The sequence below is a fragment of the Schistocerca nitens genome, chromosome 6, assembly GCF_023898315.1.
Source record: "Schistocerca nitens isolate TAMUIC-IGC-003100 chromosome 6, iqSchNite1.1, whole genome shotgun sequence".
Taxonomy (NCBI): Eukaryota; Metazoa; Arthropoda; class Insecta; order Orthoptera; family Acrididae; genus Schistocerca; species Schistocerca nitens.
In genome coordinates, this window is record NC_064619.1 from 523,396,287 (window position 1) to 523,417,212 (window position 20,926).

A 20,926-nucleotide genomic window follows, 5' to 3' on the forward strand; every position below is an offset into this window, starting at 1 on the left:
ACGCAAGAAGAGGAGCCCTTTCCAATGAATGCAAAACGAAAACATTTTTATTGATTGGCGACTCCATGTTGTCCTGTGCACCACGACCAGATAACAGGTTTACTTGAAAAAAAGAGACAGCATTGGTCGTATATTTTTTACTATTGCAAAATCGATTTTCTGTCACTGAGTGACCATCTTCAGTGCTATATTGTATAACTTAAATTGGGATGCACTGTTGTCACTAAGCTTACGGCGATCACATAGCTCAGTCTATGTGATCGCCGTAAGCTTAGTGACAACAGTGCATCCCAATTTAAGTTATACAATATAGCACTGAAGATGGTCACTCAGTGACAGAAAATCGATTTTGCAATAGTAAAAAATATACGACCAATGCTGTCTCTTTTTTTCAAGAAAACATTTTTGCGCTATTTAGTGGACACAGGCTTTCAGATTGGTGTAGGAGAAGACTTGGGAATACACTGGACTACAGTATCACTAACATTTTCATCTGTTCTGCAACAGGTTAACAGAAAAGCACCATTGTGGATCCGATTTCCAAGAAACGTTAACGAACTAGGAACAGCTAAAGTTAAATGGCAATCAAGATAAAAGTTTCCATGTGCAGTAGGGGCCCTAGACTGCACTCACATACCTATAATGAAACATTCTGCACATGGAGACGAATACGTTAATCGAAGGGGTATCCATCTATAAATGTGCAGGCGACGTGTGATAACGGTGAAATGTTTACGAGTGTTGATGCTTCATGGCCTGGCTCTTTACATGACACTAGGATATGGAGAAACTCAGATGTGTATCGTATATTGCGAGAGAACCAGTGCAATGCCCTAATTTTAGGAGACAAAGGATATGGCACCGCGGTTAATGCCACTGTTTCAAAATCCCGAAACACCTGATGAGAGGGCGTACAACAGACTTCACTCTAAGGAAAGAGTGATAATCGAATGGTGCTTTGGACAGGTAAAAAGGCGTTTCCCAATTCTGCAAAATAAAATAAGGCTTGCCCAAACAAAAATCCCCAGTGTGATAATAGCCTGTTTTGTTTTGCACAATGTAGCAAAACATATAGGGGAGGCACCTAGTGATGATGACAACAATCTTCCAGTACTGGAGGAAGAGGAAGCAGCAAACGTACGTGTATGTGGAACAAATAGAAGACGGGAAATTGTTAATGTAATACATTAACTGTAGTGTATGGGAGTCTGTCAAAACATTGCATAATCAAACCCAATTTGTGTATTTTTGTAAGTACTATAATTTTCCCTGATGAAAATCTAACACAGTGCTCTGATGTTGCATAATAAAATGTTGTTTAGTGTTTTTCTTCATTCTCTATTATCGATTTTACTTTCAACAAAAATTGTTGAACATGTAACTATTCAAACTGCAACAGAATTTTCAGATACTACAGTAAACAGCTTTGGACACAACAGGTTAACTTAAATTTCTGGAACCTTAATGTCATTTTTCTACTGTAACTTCAGCAGATTGATGGCCATAATTTTTGCTTTACTTTACCAAAAATTGTTTAAAGGATGTGGTGAACCTATTGGCCTTACACACCAATAAATAAGTGAATACACTTTTTAACATTTCAAATTGGATTATGTTACCCTTATTGTTTCATTGAAAAGAAATTTGTACTGAATAATTTTTGTAAGAGGATATGGAATTTGGTAATGAGGGAAGTAAATGAACTTTCACTTAAAAAACATGTTTTTATTTATAAAAACTGGTGCTGTAATATGACACTACACAATTTGTTCTATTGTTTATCTTCACGCATCAATTTCTGCTGCTTTCTTTTCAGTATGTCTAAATGGCATAATAGCACCAACCTTTGCAGTTGGCTAGTGGCTAGTGAAGTTCGGTGGCAGGAGGAACAAGACTTCTGGTCAGGTGAATACAGGGTTATAAATACAAAATCAATTAGGGGTAATGCAGAAGTAGGTTTAATAATGAATAGGAAAATAGGAATGCGGGTAAGCTACTACAAACAGCATGAGATACTGACAGGTTTCAGATAGATTATATAATGGTAAGACAGAGATTTAGGGACCAGGTTTTAAATTGTAAGACATTTCCAGGGGCAGATGTGAACTCTGACCACAATCTATTGGTTATGAACTGTAGATTAAAACTGAAGAACCTGCAAAAAGGTGGGAATTTAAGTAGATGGGACCTGGATAAACTGACTAAACCAGAGGTTGTACAGAGTTTCAGGGAGAGCATAAGGGAACAATTGACAAGAATGGGAGAAAGAAATACAGTAGAAGAAGAATGGGTAGCGTTGAGGGATGAAGTAGTGAAGGCAGCAGAGGATCAAGTAGGTAAAAAGACGAGGGCTAGTGGAAATCCTTGGGTGACAGAAGAAATATTGAATTTAATTGACAAAAGGAGAAAATATAAAAATGCAGTAAATGAAGCAGGCAAAAAGGAATACAAACATCTAAAAAATGAGATCGACAGGAAGTGCAAAATGGCTAAGCAGGCATGGCTAGAGGACAAATTTAAGGATGTAGGGGCTTATCTCACTAAGGGTAAGATAGACACTGCCTACAGGAAAATTGAAGAGACCTTTGGAGAAAAGAGAACCACTTGTATGAATATCAAGAGCTCAGATGGAAACCCAGTTTTAAGCAAAGAAGGGAAAGCAGAAAGGTGGAAGGAGTATGTAGAGGGTCTATACAAGGTCGATGTACTTGAGGGCAATGTTATAGAAATGGAAGAGGATGTAGATGAAGATGAAATGGGAGAAATGATACTGCGTGAAGAGTTTGACAGAGCACTGAAAGACCTGAGTCGAAACAAGGCCCCGGGAGTAGACAACATTCCATTAGAACTACTGACAGCCTTGGGAGAGCCAATCCTGACAAAACTCTACCATCTGGCGAGCAAAATGTATGAGACAGGTGAAATACCGTCAGACTTCAAGAACAATATAATAATTCCAATCCCAAAGAAAGCAGGCATTGACAGATGTGAAAATTACCGAACTATCAGTTTAATAAGTCACGGCTGCAAAATACTAACGCGAATTCTTTACAGACGAATGGAAAAACTGGTCGAAGCCGACCTCGGGGAAGATCAATTTGGATTCCGTAGAAATATGGGAACACGTGAGGCGATACTGATCCTATGACTTATTTTAGAAGCTAGAAAAGGCAAAACCTACATTTCTAGCTTTTGTAGACTTAGAGAAAGCTTTCGACAATGTTGACTGGAATACTTTCTTTCAAATTCTGAAGGTGGCAGCGGTAAAATACAGGGAGCAAAAGGCTATTTACAATTTGTACAGAAACCAGATGGCAGTTATAAGAGCCGAGGGACATGAAAGGGAAGCAGTGGTTGGAAAGGGAGTGAGACAGGGTTGTAGACTATCCCCAATGTTGTTCAATCTGTACATTGAGCAAGCAGTAAGGGAAACGAAAGAAAAATTCGGAGTAGGTATTAAAATCCATGGAGAAGAAGTAAAATCTTTGAGGTTCGCCGATGACATTGTAATTCTATCAGAGACAGCAAAGGACTTGGAAGAGCAGTTGAATGGAATGGACAGCGTCTTGAAAGGAGGATATAAGATGAACATCAACAAAAGCAAATCGAGGATAATGGAATGTAGTCAAATCAAGTCGGGTGATGCTGAGGGAATTAGATTAGGAAATGAGACACTTAAAGTATTAAAGTAGTTTTGCTATTTGGGGAGCAAAATAACTGATGATGGTCGAAGTAGAGAGGATATAAAATGTAGACTGGCAATGGCAAGGAAATCGTTTCTGAAGAAGAGAAATTTGTTAACATCGAGTAGAGATTTAAGTGTCAGGAAGTCGTTTCTGAATGTATTTGTATGGAGTGCAGCCATGTATGGAAGTGAACCATGGATGATAAATAGTTTAGACAAGAAGGGAATAGAAGCTTTCGAAATGTGGTGGTACAGAAGAATGCTGAAGATTAAATGGGTAGATCACATAACTAATGAGGAGGTACTGAATAGGGTTGGGGAGAAGAGGAGTTTGTGGCACAACTTGACTAGAAGAAGGGGTCAGTTGGTAGGACATGTTTTGAGGCATCAAGGGATCAACAATTTAGTATTGGAGGGTAGCATGGAGGGTAAAAATCGTAGAGGGAGACCGAGAGATGAATACACTAAGCAGATTCAGAAGGATGTAGGCTGCAGTATGTACTGGGAGATGAATCTTCCTCCTGGACAGAGTAGCATGGAGAGCTGCATCAAACCAGTCTCAGGACTGAAGACCACAACAACAACAACAACAACAAGCGCATAATAATAATAATAATAATAAAATGGAATGTATGGGACTGACCAGGAACTCTGTGGATAGTTGGGTTTCAGTCATCTCCATCAAAAAACTTTATTAGTCTTTTCCCAATTTTCCTGGGAAATCTTAATGTTTCCCATTTCATTTATATCTGTCTTGGCCTCGTTACGGGATTTCATATTGTGCAGTTTCTCCATAATCTGCCCGTCTGTAATTTCTTTCCCAAAGCTAATCCTGTAATGGTGTTGTATTTCTTTAATACAATCCGCCTTCTCTCTTCTTGCGGCTGGAATCTGTGATTTGCTGATGATTGCTGGATAATCTTTTATAATGTTCACAAAGGCTAAGTCTGAATCTTCCATTTCAGCACAGAAATAACATGAGAAAAACTTTCGGTATCACAAAACACACGCAAATGAAACAAACTGAGAAGCAAAGACGTTGGATTTTAATCTCTTTGCTGAGAACTTACTCAGTAAGGAGGGGAGGCAGAGAGAAAGTACTTCCAGGTCAGAGATTATGCTTCCTAGTTTTTATTCGTACAAAACTGAGAACTCTCTTTGAGAATGTGCTTTTGCTCTGAGTATCAACTCTGGAGAATGTCCTCGTTTTTATTCATATGACCCAATGTTTATAACAGTGTAAACCAGATGGAGTAAAAGACATGAGAAGGCTTTGTGACTATGTTGAAGAAGGCTGTAAGCTGACCATTTACATGATTTAAGTTTCTTCTTCTTTTACTCTCTCTCTCTCTCTCTCTCTCTCACACACACACACACACACACACACACGCACACATAGGCCTGTTTTCTCCTGTAACACTGTAGAGTATTCTTTCTCCAACTACAGTGTTTCAATCACAAATGATTATCAGAATTTAACTTGCTTTACATACTGTTACCATTTTAGAGTCTTCAAAATTTTCTCTCTCTCTTCTCTTTCTGTCTGTAACATCAACATTTGTACCTAAACAATCGTTGTTGGCATTAAGTTTGCTGTTGATTCTGATGAGTTTAATACCACATACGAAATGTTAACAGAAAACCATTCTTTGTAATTCCTTTCCATTCATAATGAATAATTAATAAGTCAAAATGAATCCCACTCCCTTTCTCCTGTTACTTATATTACCGTCCATTCATCTGAGCAGGAATTATTATCTATTTCACTGATTCCTACTATATTTAGACAGAGCCTTAGGATTTTACTTCAAGACTTATAGATTCTCTTTCATCTCCAGACAATCAACATTCCACACTCTGACTCATAGAATGCTGTAGTTTTTCTGTTTTTTAATCTTTTTTTCATGGGCAGCTCACATCCAAGTAGGGGACTAATCCCTACCTTCATCATGAATCTTTTCACTTATAGGCCTCATTTCCTGTGAACACACGTTTTGTCTCTTCAATGGAGTGGTTTCTATCACCTTCTACATCCTCATGCTATTGATCAGTGCTGGTTCTTCACCTTTAAGAATAGTTTCCTACCCTATGTACAACAAGATGCCCAGAATTTCTGTCTGCTTATGCATCCTCTTTAACAGGAAATCATCACGTGAAAACAGGTTATGCATGGAAATGAAAGTTGCCACTCACCATTTAGCAGAAATGCTGAGTCACAGATAGGCACAACAAAAAGACTGTCACAAGTAAATAAAGCTTTTCGCCTGTAAGGCCTTCATCAAAAATAGACAAGACACACACAGACACACACACACACACACACACACACACACACACACAAACGCGCGCGCGCGCACACACACACACGACTGCAGTCTCAGACACAGTGTATGGGCCGAAAGCTTTATTTATTTGTGACAGTCTTTTTGTTGTGCCTATCTGTGACTCAGCATCTCCACTGTAAGGTGAGTGGCAACTTTCCTTTTATAATATTGTTACTAAATATGCCTAAAATTCTGTCTAGATAGTTTTCATGACTGCATCTCATAAAGAGACTCTGAACAATTTTTTCAATCAAGTCTGAACATCAATATTGTACATATGTGTGGTGTCTGTTCTTTTGGACAAGTGTCCTGATGAGCCGTGGTGACTATCTGACAGAAGTCCTCTGCCAACTGTCTGACTCCTCCATCTACAATCTCTGCAATAGTGATCCCATCCCAGAAGTCTAACATAACCTACAATCCCTACATAAAGCAACTGGCCCTTCCCAGAATCTCTCCCGAGAGTCCATCACTCTCCTCACCTCAAGCACCATCTACATGTTCTCCAAAGCCCAGAAACCTAACAATCCTGGATGCACCACTGTAGCTGGCTACTGTGCTTCCACTGAAAGAATTTCCGCTCTTGTTGACCAATGACTTCAACCAACTGTCTGAAGCCTAGCCTCCCACACCAAAGATACCAGGCACTTCCATCACTGATGCTCCACCTATCTCGATCTCTTTACCTGCTGGATTTCTACTAATCCCTGTTGATGCCACCTCCCTATACACTAACATCCCTCGTGGTCTTGCCTCTATCAAACACTACCTCTCCCAATGTCCCTCAGACCTCATTTCTTATACACATTACCAACTATACACTGATTCAAAACTACTTTTCCTTTCAAGGGAAGGTATACCAACAAATCAGCGGCACACCCATGGGCACTCCTGCGGGGCCCTCCTATGCCAATCCATTTTTGGCCCATCTAAGGGAATCCTTCCTACCCTTCCATAACTCCCAATCCCTGTTAGCTTCAGGTTCATGAATTATATCTTCAAGATCTGGACTCAGTGCCCAAACATCCGATCCTCACTTCTTCAGAACCTCAACACCTTCTTTTCCGTCTTCTTCACCTGCTCCTCCCTCTACCTAATGTACCACCTTACTGGATGTTGACCTCCACACTCTTATGGCTCCTCCCACACCTCTGTCCACATTAAACACACCAACCACCAACAGTACCTATATTTTGATAGCTGCCATCCCTTCAACACCAAAAACTCCCTCCCATATAGACTAATCACCTGTGGATGACCCGTCTGCAGTCATGAGAAATCTCTTCTCCAGTACGCTGAAGGTCTCACAGACATACACTACCTCCCAAACCTAGTCCACAGATTCCCCATACCATATCCTCACACACCCCTGATCATCCCACCAGCCCCAAGAATCAGCTACAAAGGAGCAGTATCCCTTGCCACCACATACCACCCTGGACTGGAATAACTGAACCACATCCTTCAACAGGCTTTGATTACCTCTCAACATGTCCTAAAATAAGGAACGTCCTAGCCAAGATCCTTCCCAGCCCTCCTAAAGTGGCATTCCGTCACCCAACCAACCTATACAACATCCTAGTCCATCCCTATGCACTCCCACTCCCGACCACATGCCAAAGGGATTGTATCTCTGTGGTAGATCAAAATGCAAGACCTGCCCAATCCATCCACCCAGCACCTACTATTCCAGCCCTGTCACATGCTTATTATATCCGATCAGAGGTCAGGCAATCTGTGAAAGCACCTGTGTTGTATGCCAACTCTGCTACAAACATAAACAGCTTTTTATGTCAGTATGACTACCAACCATGTGTTCACCAAGATGAATGGCCACCACCAAACTGCTGCCAAGAACAAAGCTCACCACCTGATGGCACAACATGCTGCTGAGAACATAGTCAATATCAATGGCTGCTTCACAGCCTAGGCCATCTGGATCCTTCCCCTCAACATGAGCCTTTCTGAACTATGCATATGGGAGTAGTCCTTACAACATATCCTTTACTCTCATAATCATCTTAGACTCAATATCCAGTAACCCACTATCCCCACCCCTCCACCCAATAGTATCCCATTCATCCATCCTGCCACACTCTCTCGATTCATGTTCCCTTGTCACCTTCAGCGTGCGCTGCTCACCACTGACTCTGACAAGCTTACATCACGTGCCTAGCCTGTGTACTTGTCACCCCTCCTGCCCTCCATTCCTAGCCAGCAAACTAACTGGCTCTCTCTTGAGCTGCTAGCCATCCACCACCAATTCCTTTCTACCTGCCTACCATCTCTCTCTCCCTCTACCCATGCAACCCAAATGTTGCACTGGCACTGTTCATCCAGCTGTTACAATATAATGGCATAGGCAGGTGTATGTGTGTGCATGTATATCTGTCTTCTGTGTAGATTTTACTCTAGCCCGAGAAAGAATTACTCTGAATGCTAGCAAATTTTCTTTCTTTTTGTGTGCCTATTGATGACAACCACAATGCTTTTCGGTAAATGGTCTCTTTTAATCCAAAAGTATTTACATCCTACCAGAACTTTTCTACATTTTTAAATGTTGGTTTGCCTTTATTTAACCTAATTTTGAAGTCATAGGGTCAAGCACTGCACTACTTGTTCCTATATTTCTCCAGAACCCAGACTGGTCTTCCAGAAGTTGACGCCTATTAGTTTTTCCATTCTTGTGTAAATAATACTTGTCAGTATTTTGCAATCACAACTTATTGAACTGACCAATCTCACAATATTGTATATCTCAGCTCATCTACTTCCTCTTACCTTTCTATAATATTGCCTTAAAGTTCATTTTCCTTGAATGGCCCCTCTATATTTATTCCTCCCATCTCTCAGCTTTCCCTTCTTTGCTTTGAACTGATTTTCCATCTGAGTTCTTGATATTCAAACTGTTGCTTCAATTTTCTCCAAAGGACTCTAATTTTCTTACAGGCAGTTCTATCTTTTCCCTAGTTATGCAAGCTTCTCCAGACTTCCATTTATCCTCTAGCTACTCCCCCTTAGCGATTTTTCACTTTTTCTCAGTCTCATTTTTTTAGACATTTGTATTCCCTTTTGCCGGCCATTGTGGCCGAGCGGTTCTAGGTGCTTCAGTCTGGAACCGCGCGACCGCTACGGTCGCAGGTTCGAATCCTGCCTGGAGCATGGATGTGTGTGATGCCCTTAGGTTAGTTAGGTTTAAGTAGTTCTAAGTTCTAGGAGACTTATGATCTCAGATGTTAAGTCCCATAGTGCTCAGAGCCTTTTGCCTTCTTCATTTTTAGATTTTCCTTTCTTTTCGAAATTTCTTCATTTGTAATCTACAGTTCATAACCAATAAAATATGGTCGAAGTCCACATCTGCCTTTGGAAATATTTTACAATTTGAAACATGGCTTCGAAATCTCTGTCTTACCATAATAAAGCGGTCTGAAGCGTTCTAGCATCCTCAGGTCTCTTCCACATATACAACGTCCTTTCACAATTCTTAAGCCAACATTAGCAAATAATGGTCTGAGCTAAATTCTACCAAGCGGCTTCCTCTTTTATTACTTTCCCCTAGTCCTTGTTCTCCCATTATTTCTCCTCCTTTTCTGCTTCCTACTAACGACTTCCAGTCACCTATCACACTTACATTTTCATCTCCTTTAATTATCTGAATAATTTTATTTATCTCAACGTAGATTCTTTCCATTTCCTTGTCATCTGTGCAGATTATTGACATATAAACTTGTACTACTTTGATATGTGTTGCCTTCATGTCTATCTTGGCTACAATAAAAAGTTCACTATGCTTTTCATACTAGCTTACCTGCATTCCTTTTTCTTGTTCATTAATAGATCTATTCTTGCATTATTATTTGATTTGTATTTATAACCCTGTACTCATTTCACCAGAAATCCTGTTCATCCTGCCAGTGAACTTCACTACATTCTACTACATCTACAACTACTGAAGAGGTTACTGGCCCTCTTCAGGAACCACTTGTTTGGCCCCTCCACAGATTCCCCCTTCCTACTGAGGCATGTAAGTCACCTCAGCTAGGTCCATGGTTCATATGAAACAATATCTTTTGTTACAAATATGTAAAAATATCTTTTGTTACAAAAATGTAACTAGCACCTACAAAAGCAAGTGCAACCAACTGGAGATTTTAACACTTAATAAGTGTTGACTTGGGTATGGTTTGCTAACAGCATAATAAACCTCTAATTTCAACATATTTCTTAATGAGTTTGTATCCATTTTTAAAGGAGTTTTCCAAAAACATAATTACTTACTGGGAAGCACCAAACAAACCTTGATCACTAAAAATATCACATTAAGCTTACAATAAAAATGGAACTTACTCAAAACAGCCAGAACAAGTAATAATCCAGAAATACTTCCATACTGTAAACAAGAATGTAACATATCAAGAAAGACTGAAAAAATTCATAAGTATGCACATTTTGTCTGAAATGAATGGATCCAACAATAAAATCAACTCAATATGGGGTATTTTTAAAAGAAGGCAAGGGAAAGAAGCCATAAAGGATGACATTATTTATGTTCTTTATCACTTATGTAATGCATCCTTAATTCAGGGCGCTTTCCTACCCTTATTAAAATATGCCACTGGAATATCCAGGATGGAATGTAACAATATTATGAAAAAAAAGTTGCTAGTCAGCAAACAGCAGAGATGCAGACTCGCAGATAGGCACAACAAAAAGACTTTCCCAAATAAGGCGTTTGGCCATAAAGGCCTTCATCAACAATAGACGACAGACACATGCATGCACATACACTCATGCAAACGCAACTCACACACACAACTGCAGTCTCCAGCAACTGAAACCACACTGCGAGTAGCAACACCACTGAATGATGGGAGTGGCGACTGGGTCGGAGTGAGGAGGAGGCTGGGGCGGGGATGGGGAGGGATAGTATGGTGGGGGTGGCAGACAGTGAAGTGCTGCAGGTTAAACAGAGGGCAGGGGAGAGGTGGGGAGGGGGGGGGGAAGTAGCAGAAAAGGAGAGAAGTAAAAAGACTGGATGTGATGGTGGAATGAAGGCTGTGTAGTTCTGAAATGATAACAGGGAAGGGGCTGGATGGGTGAGAACAGTGACTAACAAAGATTGAGGCCAGGAGGTTTTCAGGAATGTAGGATGTATTGCAGGGAAAGTTCCCAAGTGCGCAATTCATTAAAGCTGGTGTTGATGGGAAGGCATCAGTTGGGATCTTCTGTCACTTGTCAAAGACATTTGACTGTGTCAACACATGATGGTTTTATGGAATACGTAGTTCAGCACAGTCTTGGTTTAGCTTTAATTTAAGAAATAGAATGCAGAAAGTTAGCCTAGGCTTTTTGAGTAATAAAGGACACCAAAAATCATTACCAGGACTGGGGGGGGGGGGGGGGAGGAGGAGTAGAGAATCCCGGATTTCCAGGCTAAAAACACACTTTTTACTGGGTGAAAATACACTTTTCCTTATTGAATAACGTGTTTTGGAAAGACCTTTGATGCACGGCAACATGTACACTGCATATTTTCTTATTACGAAAGTATAAATATGAATTATATCAAATACAGCATGTTAGTTTCTGAGGCACTGAAATCGAGATTGCACTGCGTTTTTGTGAGACAGTCACAGCTAACATCACGTGATCTCACCAGCCAATGACAGCAGATATTCAGAGCACAGGGCACACAGTCAGCCAATAGCAACATCACTGTTAAGCAACAAAAACACACAACTAGGAAAAGTTAATGGTTTAAATTAATATACAAACAGTATAATTACAAGAAAAGCTAAGTTTCATATATAATGGTGGCCTTTTTGTGTGTGTCCTCTTTTAATATATATCAGACACAAATGTGCCAGTAAAATTTTAAACAATGACGTAAATGGCTGGTTTTCTGAGCCTGAAGTTCTTTTTAAGTGGCTGACCCTCGAAGTGTTAAATTGTGAATGAGAGTCAAACACTCTGTGATTTAAAAAATCCATCACACATTCTCATATGTACATAATTAATTTTGTTGAAAAGAAAATTTACTTTGAAAGTAACACTTCTCAAATCACCATTCACAATATTTCCACACGATCTATTAGAAAAGTAAAGTGGTATGACGCCATGCGCATTGAAAGCCGTTTGTTATTACAAAATATTGCATAATCTTCATCCTAAGGCATTTGGCACATTTTTCTGTTGGCAGAGACTTGTGTGTCCACTGTGTTTTTGTTGTTGTAAATGGTACATTTTCTTTGCAACTGAAGTTTTATTTTCCTGTTTTTCTCTTGGTTTTGTTTTATTGCTGCGGTATAATTCTACAATAGTGGGCTAAATTAAAATATTTTGTTTGTGTATCAGTTCTTACAGTGAATACTACAAATATTTAACTGGAAAATAAAACAATGAAAAATTTCCGGGTTTTTCCCGGCTGTGTACATCCTGATTACAATGGGAATCCCACAGGGTTTGATCACTGGCCCACTACTAATCTTTCTTTATGTCAGTGATCTACCATTTTATTTTATCAGGAGACAGAATGTTAGTCCTGTCTGCAGATGATACAAGCCTAGAAAAGAACCATCAACAGAGAAAACAGGATATAATGTTTTTGTGAAACTTACTCTCTGGTTTTACATAAAAGGGGCTAGGTTTATAAAGCATATAGTAGACCTTCTAAAACATTTAGGTTTTGCTACTTTTTCCATACGAATAACTACCAACTTTGGAGTTAGAGAAGGTAGTGCATAAACATATCTTACACATTTGCATTTGCTGATGTCTTGCGGGTTAATGTTTTGGTGTAACTTCTGACATGGGTAAAAACATTCACTGCAGAAAAGAAAGTGATTAAATTATGTGGGGTTCACACATGTACACCTTGCAAGCATCTCTTTAAGTAGCTGGGAATATTAACCACAGGCTCACAGTAAATATATCCACTAATGAATATTAGTTGAGAGTAAAAGAGTTATTCATAAGTAAAACATTAGAAGGGTAAATAATATTCATTTAATGAATCTAACTTTGGAAAAAAGGCCAAAATATGCAGCTTTAAAGCTCTTTGACAATCTGCCCTGGGAAACAGAATGTCTGACAGATAGCAGAAGTGTTTTCCAATGTAGATGAAAGATGTTTCTCCTTTAACAATTCCTTTTACACCAAAAAGGAATTCTAGAATATAAATAATTACCACTTTCACAGGGGGAAAACCATAAATGGCTAGCATGTAGTCATTGTTGTGTTGGCTTTAGAGCCAACACCGTGTTACTAGAGGAGGCCGAAATGCACACGTTTTAGCTCACGCAGGCTGGCGTGAGGAGGGAAGAACTATACTGACGTGAGGTCTGGAACATGACAAGGAATTAGAATTCAGAAAGCGGACATAGCTGGTTTGATACTTAACTTTAATCCATTAATGATGAACGTCGCTCTTGACGGTGCATGATTCACAATATCAATGTCAATAGTAACTGAATATGGCACCTTGCTAGGTCATAGCAAATGACGTAGCTGAAGGCTATGCTAAACTGTTGTCTCTGCAAATGAGAGCATATGTAGACAGTGAACCATCACTAGCAAAGTCGGCTGTACAACCGGGGCGAGTGCTAGGGAGTCTCTCTAGACCTGCCAGCGCTCGGTCTGCAATCATTGATAGTGACGACACGCGGGTCTGACGTATACTAACGGACCGTGGCCAATTTAAAGGCTACCACCTAGCAAGTGTGGTGTCTGGCGGTGACACCACATTCCTCCCCCGCAAATCGGCGGACGGTTGTGGTATAAGGCCTCCGCCCGTCGTGGGGAGGACCACATGTTGATGTATGCGACGAGGTGGGGAGCCTAACAACAGGCGAGGCTGTGCCACCCGCACCCTGCCATTTGGACCGCAGGGAGCTAGGGAAAGTCTGAAAACCTACTCCAGGGTGCACACCAACATGCGGTGTATGCGCCAGTAAAGAGACAGGAGGGGCTGAAGGGTCAACCTCCATCGGGCCGGGGCACCCGACAGGCGAAGACGACTTATGGTCCGAAGCAGGCAAGAGTCCCATCCTCGTTGCCAATGTTGTGTTGGCTTTAGAGCCAACACCGTGTTACTAGAGGAGGCCGAAATGCATGCGTTTTAGCTCACGCAGGCTGGTGTGAGGAGGGAAGAACTATACTGACATGAGGTCTGGAACATGACAAGGAATTAGAATTCAGAAAGCGGACGAAGCTGGTTTGATACTTAACTTTAATCCATTAATGATGAATGTCGCTCTTGACGGTACATGATTCACAATATCAATATCAATAGTAACTGAATATGGCAACTTGCTAGGTCATAGCAAATGACATAGCTGAAGGCTATGCTAAACTGTCGTCTCTGCAAATGAGAGCATATGTAGACAGTGAACCATCACTAGCAAAGTCGGCTGTACAACCGGGGCGAGTGCTAGGGAGTCTCTCTAGACCTGCTGTGTGGCGGCGCTCGGTCTGCAATCACTGATAGTGGCGACACCCGGGTCCGACATATACTAATGGACCGCGGCCGATTTAAAGGCTACCACGTAGCAAGTGTGGTGTCTGGCGGTGACACCACAGTCATATTAATATTCTTTTTAATATATGTGTTCTTTGTTTGTCCAGGTGGCACATTCCACATCATAATGTTTATCATGAATATGATCTATGAAACACATAAATAATTGACCAATATTGAAAAACTCTTTGTTGTCAAAAAACTGCAAGCCATTTTTTCCAGGACAAAATGTTCTAACATGTTTGCCATCCACTGCTGAAAATACATCTCAGAAAATTCATCTCTTCTTCAAATTCTTTGTCTATTGCAAGAAGGAGCTGTACTTTTGGAGTTGCCAAACATAGCTTGAAGTACTTCACTGCATGTTGAAATTATGTTTGTAAGTTATTTGCATGTTCATGCATGATAACTGTGACCTCTCACTTTGATGCGCACAAGCCAGTTTCACAATTATAGTACACTTTCTCAGTGAAAAATATAGCAACATGCTGACAATTTACATGATTACTTAATTCTTTTTCTTTTCATTTTACATACAAAATGCTTTACTATGTTCAACATCTCTCTTCCTTTCTCAATATGACTTCTGTTACTGACTGAAGTGAATTTTATTATCTGTTAAATTCTTTACATCGTCAGGTAGGTAACCAATAATTTTTCTGGCTTAGCACCTCACTTCCTTCTGTGACGCAACTACTGAGTGACAGATAGTGCAAACCATTATTTCTTCTAAAATTACGCAGAGGTGACAAAAGTCATGGGATAGTAATATCATGCACATATACAGATGGCAGAAGTATCATGTACACAGAGCACAAAAGGGCAGTGCATTGGCAGAGCTGACATTTGTACTCAGGTGATTCGTAGGAAAAGGTTTCTAATGTGATTATGGCCATACGACAGGAATTAAAAGACTCTGAACGCGGAATGGTAGATGGAGCTAGATGCATGGGACATTCTGTTTTGTAAATAATTAGAGAAGTCAATATTCCAAGGTCCGTAGTGTCAAGTGTGTGCTGAGAACACCAAATTTGATGCATTATCTCTCACCACGGACAATGCAGTAGCTGATGGTCTTGTCTTAACAACTGAGAGCATCGGTGCTTGTGTAGAGTTTCCAGTGCTAACAGACAAGTTTTAATGTGTGACATACCCACAGAAATCAATGCGGCATATATGACGAAGGTATCCATTAGGAAGTGTGGCGAACTTTGGCATTAATAGGCTATGGCAGCCGAAGACTGACACAACTGCCTTAATTGCCTTTGGTAACAGTGCGGCATCGTCTGCAGTGCCACTCCTAGGCTTGTGGCTATGTCATTTGGAACCTAGATGACTGGACAACAATGGCCTGGTCAGATGAGTCAATTTCAGTTTGTACGAACCAATGGTAGGGTTTGAATGTGGCGCAGACCCCATGAAGCCATGAACCCAAGTTGTCAATAAGGCACTGTGCCAGCTAGTGGTGACTCCTTGATGGTTTCGGCTGTGTTTAGATGGAATGGATTGGGTTTGGTTGCTTTTGGCTTATGGATGACAATGCACCATGTCACTGGGCCACAACTGTTCACTATTGGTTTGACGAACATTCTGGACAATTCGAGCAGAAGAGTCAGCCACCCAGATCACCTGACATGAATCCCATGAAACATTTGTGGAACATAATTGAGAGGTCAGTTAGCGCACAAAATCCTGCTCCAGCAACACCTTTGCATTTATCAATGGGTATAGAGGCAGCACGGCTCAATTTTTAGACTTCCAATGATTTGTTGAATCCTTGCCACAATGAGCTGCTGCACTACACCAGGCAAAAGGGGTCTAACATGGTATCAGGTGTCCCATGACTTTTGTCACCTCAGTGTGTATCTATCAATGCTAATGTTGTTTTTGATCTGCGATTTACTACTGTAACAAACTTCGTAAGGGAGTAATGCATTGTATGGCTGTTATCAATATGCCCAATTGCTTAAACAGCTGTATACAAGAGGTTGTACACTGAGGTGACAAAAAAATCATGGGATACATCCTAACATTGTATGGGACCTCCTTTTCCTCAGCACAGTGCAGCAAATCAACAACGCATGGACCCAACAAGTCACTGGAAGTCACCTACAGAAATACCGAGCCATGCTGTCTCTACAGCCATCCATGCAGGATTTTGCGCACAATCTAACCTCTCGACTATGTCCCATAAATGTTTGATATGATTCATGTTAGGCAATCTGTCTGACCAAACCATTTTCTTGAATTTTCCAGAGCGTTCTGACATGGTGCACTATCTATAAAAATTCCACTATTTTTTGGAGACAAGAAGTCCATTAACAGCTGCAAGTGGTCTACAAGTAGCCGAATATAACCATTTCCAGTCTATGGTTGGTTCAGTTGCACTAGTCCATTCCATGTAAACACAGCTCACACCACTATGGAGACACCACCAGTTTGTACAGTGCCTTGTTGAAAACTTGGGTCCATAGCTTCCTGAGGTCTGTGTCACACTCAAACCCTACCATCAGCTCTTACCATTTGAAATTGGGACTCACCTGATCAGGTCACAGTTTTCAAGTCATCTATGGTCCAACTGAAACGGTAATGAACCCAGGAGAGGTGTTGCAGGTGATGTCATGCTGTTAACAAAGGTGCCTGTTGCCACAGCCCGTTAATGAGAAATCTCATCACACCGTCCTAATGGATATGTTCATCGTATGTCCCACACTGATTTCTGCAGTTATTTCATTCAATGTTGCTTTATGTTAGCAGTGACAACTCTATGCAAATACCACTGCTCTCTGACCGTAAGTGAAGGCCATCAGCCACTGCAATGTCAGTGGTGGGAGGTAATGCCTGAAATTTGGTATCCTCGGCACTCTCTTGACACTGTTGATCTCGGAATATCGAATTCCCTACCAACTTCCGGAATGGAATGTCCCCTGCTCTCTAGTTACGACTACCATTCTGCATTCAAAGTGTGTTAATTACTGTCGTGCCGTCATAATCACATTGGAAACCTTTGCACATGAATTACCTGAATACAAATGACACCTTCGCCAATACACTGCCCTTTTATATCTTGTGTACAGGATACCAACATCATCTGTATATATGCATATTGCTATCCCATGACTTTTGTCACCTCCATATATAGTGGACACCACATATTACACTTTCGATATACTGCTGTCTTACTACAACTTACTTCCTGAGTTATGAGTTACAACAAAGTAAGATAACCTTTTGGCATAAGGGGTAAAGTGAAATTCAGTGTAAATTTTCAGGCTGTGACTTCTATGAATCATGAAGTGATATCAGGATTAACCAAGTCTTTTCCATGTTCTTTAGTATGAACAAACAATGTAGAAAGCAAAGAAACAAAATACATGGTGATCTTGCTCAAAAGAAGACTGTACAAGCTGAGAAGTGTTACTTCCACATAATCATGGCTTACCAGAATGTTTGTGTGTAAATAATAAGAGGGGGTTGGGTTGTTTGGGTGAAGAGACCAAACTGCGAGGTCATAGGTCTCATCGGATTAGTCAAGGACGGGGAAGGAAGTCGGCCGTGCCCTTAAATAATGACATTCAATATACAGGATGATTCATGATGACATGCAAATATTTTAATATGGTGAATCTAATAAAACATGTCCCAGATGTGTATCTGCAGTAGTTTTCCAGAACATCCAGAAGAGTACTATACGTGCTTCAGCACTGTCCTGCAAAATGATGGTCATGTCCTGCTGAAAGTGTCATCACTTCTGTCTCTAAGCTGGTCGTAGGTTGTGTTCCAAAAATGAACAGCATAGAGACAGAAGTGATGACATTTTCTGCAGGACCTGACCATCATTTTGCAGGACAATACTCAAGTACGTTGTGGTGTCACTGCCAGACACCACACTTGCTAGGTGGTAGCTTTAAATCGGCCGCGGTCCATTAGTACATGTCGGACCCGCGTGTCGCCACTGTGTGATCGCAGACCGAGCGCCACCACACGGCAGGTCTCGAGAGACGTACGAGAACTCGCCCCAGTTGTACGGCGACGTTGCTAGCGACTATACTGACGAAGCCTTTGCTCTCATTTGCCGAGAGACAGTTAGAATAGCCTTCAGCTAAGTTAATGGCTACGACTTAGCAAGGCGCCAATTGTCACAGTGGTGCATGTATCTTACGAGTCTCATTTGTATAGTCAAGAGAGATGTATCACAAGGATTGATTAAAAGTTAAGTATATTACAAAGATACGTATTTTCTTTATAGTATTCAATACGTATCCTGTTCCAGACTTGACGCCAGTCGGCGTGTGTGTATGCGTGCCTTTCGGCTTCCTCCTCAGTGTGGTGTGACTAGCTTGTTACGCCACAACAGATTGACGACGAGGATTACAGGATCGTGTTCTTTCTACTTGCTTTGCTCTGCATTATTTGTGTCATGGCTTCGCCACATTCTCCAGATGTACTGTCCGAATTTTATCGCTTGCAGAACAGCAGACGCAGGCGTTATTGGATGCCCTTGGACAGCTCGTCCAGGATCAACGTGCGCTGCACCCCGATGCGGCCGCCGCCGTTTCATCGCGCTACCGCAGCCACAACACGCCGTTGCACCATCCTTCCGTAATTTTGATTCAACGCAAGAAACGTGGCCAGAATGGTCACGCCACTTTGGCTTCCATCTGGCCGCCTACAGAATTCAAGGTAATGAGCGGCAGCCGTTTTTGCTTTCTTGTGTCGGTGTGTCCACCTACCGTGTGATAGTGAAATTGTTTCCCCGACGCGACATAGCAACTCTGTCCTACGACGAAATTTTGTCTGCTTTAGATGCCTATTTCAAAGAAACAGTTAATGTAGTTGCAAAATGGTATACGTTCTTTCGTACCAAACGTACGGCCGGTCAGACTAATAGGGAGTGGGTTGCAACATTGCAAGGACTTACTAGGGATTGTGATTTTGCATGTGAATGTGGACTTCCGTATTCAGATACTATGGTGCGTGATGCAATTGCACAGAACGTTTCTGATGTTCGCATACGGGAACAGATTTTGAAACTAGTAAATCCCTCCCTTCAACAAGTGATAGACATTTTAGATAGGCAAGACACACTTGACTTTGCTCAGGAATCATTTGAAACTTCGCCAGCAGTGTGTCACATTAACCGGCCCGCCGGGCGCGCAGCACGGGACGTTAAACGGCCCTCGTGCACGTCCGAGCAGCTGCAGCCTAGCTCGCAAACACGTGTGCCACGTAAGCAGGCCAATGCCGTGCTCAAATCATGCCCGCGGTGTGCAACTAGACATTCGCGTGACAATTGCCCGTCACGCCAAGCTATTTGCTTTTACTGTCATAAGAAAGGACATGTTCATAGTGTTTGCCAGAAAAAGCTAAGATCAGACAATCAAAACCATTCCAGGCCCTTTGCTTCGCGCCGGAATCGAACCAGGGACAATCAGGCTCGTGGACCTTCACCCATGGACATTCATGTCGTTAATTCCACCCCGTCCAGTGCCACTTTATCTCACAGTGACTGTGTTCGTCCCGCACAAAGTGTGCGTCGACGTCGCCGGAACTCCCGTAAAGTCGCAAGTGCTTCTGTACCTGTATCAGTTCAAATTGCACGTGAAAGTCGCTCTTGTCGTCAGCAGGACAATAAACTTTTTGTAGACTTAGACTTTGGGGGCAAAGTGATACCATTCCAGCTCGATACCGGAGCTGCAATTTCATTGCTCAATCAAGACACGTACAAACAGCTGGGCAAGCCTCCGTTGCGTGCCGCAAATGTTCAGCTCAATAGTTATTTAGGACAGCAGATACCTGTGTTAGGACAGTGCAGCCTTCTTGCCACATACAAGAGACAAACAAAACTTGTTTCATTTTACGTTCTTCGTTCTTCTACTGCAGTGAACTTGTTTGGTTTAGATTTATTTCAGTTGTTTAACTTGTCTATCCTAAATCAGGTCCTATCAGTGAACCAGACTGTGCCTTCCGCCAGTGTTTCTCGTCTTTGTGAAGAATTTGCAGACATTTTTGCACCGGGCCTTGGTTGCGCTAAGAACTATGAAGCACATTTGGAACTCAAAGTGGACGTGCAACCGAAATTTTTCAGAGCGCGCAATGTTCCCCACGCATTGCGTGATGAGGTCGCAAGAACATTACACGGTTTAGAATCTCAAGGTGTAATTGAACGTGTGCAGGCTTCTCTCTGGGCCTCACCCTTAGTAATTTTGCCAAAACCTTCCGGAAAATTGAGACTTTGCGTGGACTTCAAGGCAACTGTGAATCCACAACTTGTGACTGCTACTTTTCCTTTGCCACGCCCGGAAGATCTTTTTGACAAACTGTGCCCGGGAAAGTATTTTTCGAAATTGGACCTAGCAGATGCGTACTTGCAAATACCGGTGGACGCAGAATCCCAGCGCG

General features: G+C 41.5%; 1 protein-coding gene across 1 annotated transcript in view; it reads right to left on the reverse strand.

The window, feature by feature from the left end:
- Positions 1–20,926, reverse strand: part of LOC126263439 (mutS protein homolog 5-like) — a 265,557-nt gene that overhangs the window by 209,519 nt on the left and 35,112 nt on the right. The window lies entirely within an intron of this gene.